At 37.3% G+C, this 6,086-nt stretch overlaps 1 long non-coding RNA gene across 1 annotated transcript in view; it reads right to left on the bottom strand.

The window, feature by feature from the left end:
• LOC107666431 (uncharacterized) overlaps positions 1 to 5,738 on the bottom strand; it is a 10,290-nt gene extending 4,552 nt beyond the window's left edge. Inside the window, exons 1-2 of the long non-coding RNA XR_001631662.1 lie at positions 5,504 to 5,738; positions 5,295 to 5,411 (exon numbers count right to left, since the gene is read on the bottom strand). This is a non-coding gene — a long non-coding RNA (uncharacterized LOC107666431). The remainder of the gene's footprint in view (positions 1 to 5,294; positions 5,412 to 5,503) is intronic.
• Between the last annotated feature and the right edge of the window lie 348 nt (positions 5,739 to 6,086).

A 6,086-nucleotide genomic window follows, 5' to 3' on the forward strand; every position in this document is an offset into this window, starting at 1 on the left:
CCCCATTTAAAAATAGGGTCAGCAAGAATTTTAATTTTTTTTATTCACTAAGGATGCATTAAATTGATTATTAGTGACAATAAAGGCGTTTATAATTTTACAAAATATTTCTATTTTATATAAATGCAGTTCAAATCAATTTTAACTTTCTATTGATCAAAGAATCATGAAAAATTTTATTAATAATAATAATAATAATAATAAATGTTTCCTGAGCACCAAATTTAGCATAACAATGATTTCTGAAGGATCATATGACACTGAAGAAGTAATAATGCTGAAAATTCAGCTTTGGCATCACATTTTAAAATATACTAAAATGTAAAAGTGTTATTTAAAATAGTAATATTTCACAATACTACTGTTTTTACTGTATTTTTGATCAAATAAATGCAGCCTTGGGGAGCATAAGAGACTTTCTAAAACAAGAAAAATCTCTTACAAACCTCAAACTGCAACTCGTGATATTATGAAAAGGTGCAAGAACTCCAGGCACTGCATCTTTAAATTATTCCTGTGATAAGATAGATATCTACTGCGAATACAAACTGACACCATCCAAAGTTTCTAACGTCCCCTGAAAGAGTTTTCAACTGATGGATATTTTCTCTTCAAGTAATCAGAGAAGAATCGCTGAAGGTGAAATCCAGCCCTTTCCCAGCAACACTTTCAATTTCACTAATCGCTGCTAATGTTACCCTGAAGCAAAGGAAATCCGTGAGCTCCCATCACAAGTCCCCTACAACAAGACTCATTCAGAATAAGCTGTTTACAAAGCCCTTCCAATATTGTTTTTCATGAATCTTCTTTTGGCTGCAAAGAGCAAATTCGTAATGTGGCTCTGGTTTGCCCTATCAGCACTTTAACATGCAAAGACTGTAATGCACCACAAGAATAATTAAGCACATGCTCACATGTAAAGCAATGTACTACACTGTTATATTCAAAACAAGACATTAATATCCTAATCTGAAAATGTATTTAAAGTGAGTAACTTCAAACGATATGGAACATGCCACCACCCCATTCAAGGATTCAAAAGACAAACCACATTTGTTTTAAGTAACTGAGAGCTTCAGCATCTCCATGAGGTTTTGTTTGTATGTAATATGAAAGAGTTGTATGTTGCAGAGAGAGCCGTGAATAATGAAAGATTTCTCTGCAGGCAGCCACCAATGCTGCAGCCGCAAACACTGTAACAGAAACTGAGAAGACGCTGTAGTCTATCTAAAACCTAAGAAGAGGAAATGAGAATTTGTGAATGAATACTGGCGGATGTGGATGTCTGAGGACTCTGAGGACCTTTGCTAATCTGCTGTAGTCATTATTCAGGAGTGCTCTTACTCTTTCTCTCCACAGAGCTGGAGCGCACTTAATGTGAGGTCAATTTAGTAATGTCTTTAGCTCTTGTTTTATATAGTCTACTTAAAGACTTTCTTAAAAATTATTCTTCCATTAATAAGGCTCGCAGGATGTTCAAAAAATTCAGAATTAAACTCTAAAAGTTATTTATAAAGTTAAACTTATGCTGATGAAATATGAATGTTTCTTTTTGAAAAAATACAATACAACACTTCTACATCAAGAGAAATGTGTCATATAAAGTGAAAAATAAAAGCAAACAGCAGCAGATGTGTGATATGCACCAGTGTTTAAACGGCACATTTGTTTATTTTTAACTCAATTTGAGTGAAGGGCTAATCTAAAACAGCTCTTTTCAGGGTGCCTGAAGATTCCGGAAGCATTGCTGCCAAGCTTTGTTTGTAACCAGTAATTTTTTCTCAATGTGCACCTAGAGAGATTTCATCTGTTGCACCATTTCCTGAAGTTTTAGATCTAAATTACATAGATGATGCATCAATATACAGCCAAATAATAAGATCAATAAGGCCAACTGACACTATTGATTTGACAAAAAGCTGTAACCACATAGCTATAACTGAAACAGACTGTTTAGGCACAAAATAAAGCAATAAGCGCCATCGGCTTCACAGGGCTTATTGCTTTTATAAAACGGTTACTCCATATACGTAGTAAGGTTTCACAAAATAAAACAGAGCAAATAAAGTGTAATGACATTAATAAAAACATTATTCTTCCGCCAAACAATGTAGTTCCTCAGAAACGGTTGTGGTTCCAACAAAGTGGTTGCCGAGCAACACACAAATGTAAACAAAGGTGTATGTTTGTAGAGAAATTTACGACAGCTTCGAACTTGACTCAGCCAATCAGAATCAAGGACCGGAACTATCCGTTTTATAGCCATCAATAAAAAACTGGTTATCTTAGTGAGAAAATTAGCAATATGGTGCAGTGGGCGACTTGATGAAACTGAAATAATCGGTCAGTTAGGCTCACTAAAGGTCAAATAGGTTGAAGTTATGTACAAACACATATTCATATGATTTTCTCAGCTATTTAACATGCTCTCTGAATGCAAATATTATATCATATTAATTATATTTCTTCACAACAACTCATTTATCACAAACTAGCTACTATTCAACAGCGAGCAAGGCATTTTCATCATTACATTGATATACACACATAAAGAGCATTATGTTCATTGGTCAATAACATGATACTCATGTGTTTGATCCAGATCTAAACTATTTAAAAATACATATAAAATGCTATTCATACAAAAAATGGCTTAAAAACATCTCTTCTATGATGGATTTTAATTTCTGCATTTTGATATTTCTATGAGGTTTAAACTCATGTCAAGGCGGTGTAACTGGGGAATCTGGGAGAAAAAAAATATTAAAAGTTTAACAGTTTTTAAACAAACTTGAAAATGTTAGCTTTATCATGCATTATTATTAATTTTTTTTAAAAACTGTTTTTTTTTTTTTTACTAAAAACATTATTAACATTTTACAAACTTGTGGCATCACTGTGCATCAAGGTCTTATAAAAAATGTCACACATTTTGACCTTTTTATGAAAAGGCATGTTTTGTTCAAAACTGAGTATCCCCAAGATTATTGGTATTCACAAATTCAAAAAGTATGATACCAGTAGTAAAATACAGTAAAAAATATTCTTTACCTTGTAAATATGTTAGAAAGTAATGAACACTCACTCACATGTATTAAAGGTGCAATGAAAGTATCTTAGTAAACCACTTGGCAATTTAATCATTAAAACAAACTGTTTGTAGAAATGTTTTTTTTAAATCAACGAATGCAAAGCTTACATTTCTAAGAAAATGGTCAAATGTTCTTTAAAAAGCATTCTTAATATCATGATGAAACAGAAGTAGCGACAGATATGTATTGTAGGGAAAGAACTTGGTTCTATCCTTTAGATGTTTACCGGATTTTGAGATGTGGGTGCTGAACTCAAAAGTGGAGACAGATGAACATTACCCTGCAGGAGTGGGGTTTAACTGGACTAAAAGTTTGGAGATGTCCTGCAGACCTCCCCAGAGAAAGTCTGACGTTTCAAAGGAAAATCCAGTTACCACATTCTGATTAAACATTACGAAGAAAAAAAAATTTAAAACATAGATGGATGAATTGTTTTCAATAAGATCAATAACATGCATTGATAAAATAGACAGGGTGAATTTTAAAACAGATTTTACAAAGACCTTTGTCCTTATTACATTCCAGACATCCTTATTTATCATTGACCCTAATGTTAAAGGGGTCAGTCATATGATGCGATTTAAATTTTTCTTTTCTCTTTGGAGTGTTACAAGCTCTTGGTGCATAACGAAGCTCTGTAAAGTTGCAAAGACTAAAGTCTCAAATCCAAAGAGATATTCTTTATAAAAGTTAAGAGTCAACCACGCCTACCTAAAACGGCTCGTTCTAACACGCCCCCACAGATCTACCTCACTATGTGGGAAGATTTGCATAACGCCGCCCAAATGTTCACGCAAAGAAAGAAGGCGTAACTTTTATTCTCGCTGTAGTATTGTTGCTGCCGCCGCCATGTCGTGAAGACGCTGTGTGTTTTGTTGTGAAAGCGAAACTACTTTGTTTGGTCTTCCAAAAGAGGACTCGACTAGAAATCAGTGGTTAAGTTGTATTTACAACACTGTTCCAGAACACTTCAACCCAAATATTCAGATGTGTGCAGCACATTTTATGGAGGACTGTTTCCTGATCCTGGTAGAGTAGACTACAATGCCGGCTGTTCTGACTCACAGTCTGTAAGTACGTTTTTTATATTTAAAGAATTTGCCACTGAGTTTTTGCCACGCGAGTTTTGAGCAGTGTAGAGTAGCGTTTGTTGTTTGTCATTTCTCCGATCACAAATGCAGACATGGTTTTATGTTTACGTGGCGCGATGCAACGCAACACGTAAAAAAAACAGTATAAGTCATTATAATCCGTAATTATGTCCCCACTGGATGCAACAAATGCCTCGTTTATAATGGGTTTTAATGTTTTTGTCTCGTCGCTCCAGCCGGACAGGGCATCACAGTATGGTAGGGGCGTAACATTTCCGTCACACGCTTGAGGTATTCGGCCAATCACAACGCATTGGATAGCTGGCCAATCACAGCACACCTCGCTTTTCAGACCGATGAGCTTTGTAAAAATCGACACGTATCAGAAAGGCTGGGCATAGAGAAGAAACAATAATGTACAGTATGTGGAAACAAATGTGCTTTTTTTACCTTAAACCGCATAAACACATTTCATTACACCAAATAAACAAAATAATGTTCTTTTTAGCAACATCATATGACCCCTTTAAGCAGCTTCACAGTCCCACATGCAGATGGTCCTACATGCAAGAGTCTGAGGGAGGTGTCAATGTAATGTAAACAAGAGGGCGTGACACCTACAAACATTAACATTAAAGCCAATGCGGGAAATTGGATTTCCACTTTGTGGAAGTTCGTGTAACACCGGCGACCTGCTGGCCAGCTGCCATCGTCTTGATCTGTCAGGAGCGAATCTGTTACCTTAAATGCAATGAATAAACTGGCTAATGAGAATGACAGTACGTCTTCCTGCGCCAATCGTGATTTACAGTTATTTCAACAGAGATTATGTTTTGTCGAAGCTTTTGAATGACTAAAATGAATTTGCAAATGGAAGGTGGAGCTGTCTCGGGAGCTAAAAGTGGGAATTATGGAAAAAAAAATAAAAACACGCTAGGCCATAAGCAGAGCTCATTCCCCTGCTTCACAGCCTCCACGCCGCAGCATCAACTGTTTATATGCGCTGAATGATCGCAGGCTGAAATGAACCGAACCTGCGTCACAGCCAGCCACGCGCTCCGTCAAATGGGACATTTAACATTGCCATTACAGTCGTGTAGCGGTTATTTACCTGGCGCTGGCGTCGGTTGGGAGACCAATGGGCTTCCCTCGCCTCCCTGAGTATGTGCGCGTCTTCCTTACAGGCTCGAATGGAGCAAGGATGGACGGGATAATCAGAGAAGCACGCCTACAGAGAGAGCACAGACTCAAGTGGTCACTACTAGAGTGTTGTCTCGAAAGGAGGGGTCGTATGATGGAAAGGCTGCGGTAGTTCCTTACCACGGGAGCCGCCGCTCAGACACACCACAGCAGCGACGTCACAGGCAGGTTACCCTCTCTCACCCAGCGTCTCCTGCTCCAGTCCGCGCCGGGCTCGGTTGCTCCGTCTCCCGCCTGCCTCACTGCTCCATAGACGCTCCTGCGTGTGCTGTGCGGCGCGAGGAAATCTCGCGAGAGCCGCTGTGTTTACAAGAGATGCGCCTCTTCTGTGGCGCTCTGCGTGGAGGGGAATTCTCTTGGAATTAACAGGATTCCCACGGTCAGGGGAAACCTAGAAATAACAGGAATATGTCTTGAAAAGGTCGTGGAAATTAAAATAATCAATCAGATAATGAAACAATAGACTTTTTTGTGTAGACCTATACATTTCTAGTTATGCTCTAAATTGTAAAGTATGTAATGCGGTAAATACTGAGCTTTAGTAAAGGTAGTGTAGAGATAGAGATTTAACATTGCCATTACAGTCGTGTAGCGGTTTTTTACCTGGCTACACGGTATCGGATTATCCTGGTTGCATAAATTATAAATTATGAAATATATATTATGTTATATATATATATATATATATATATATATATATATA

This window comes from Sinocyclocheilus anshuiensis, unplaced genomic scaffold, assembly GCF_001515605.1.
Source record: "Sinocyclocheilus anshuiensis isolate Anshui unplaced genomic scaffold, SAMN03320099.WGS_v1.1 scaffold63, whole genome shotgun sequence".
In the NCBI taxonomy this organism is placed as follows: Eukaryota; Metazoa; Chordata; class Actinopteri; order Cypriniformes; family Cyprinidae; genus Sinocyclocheilus; species Sinocyclocheilus anshuiensis.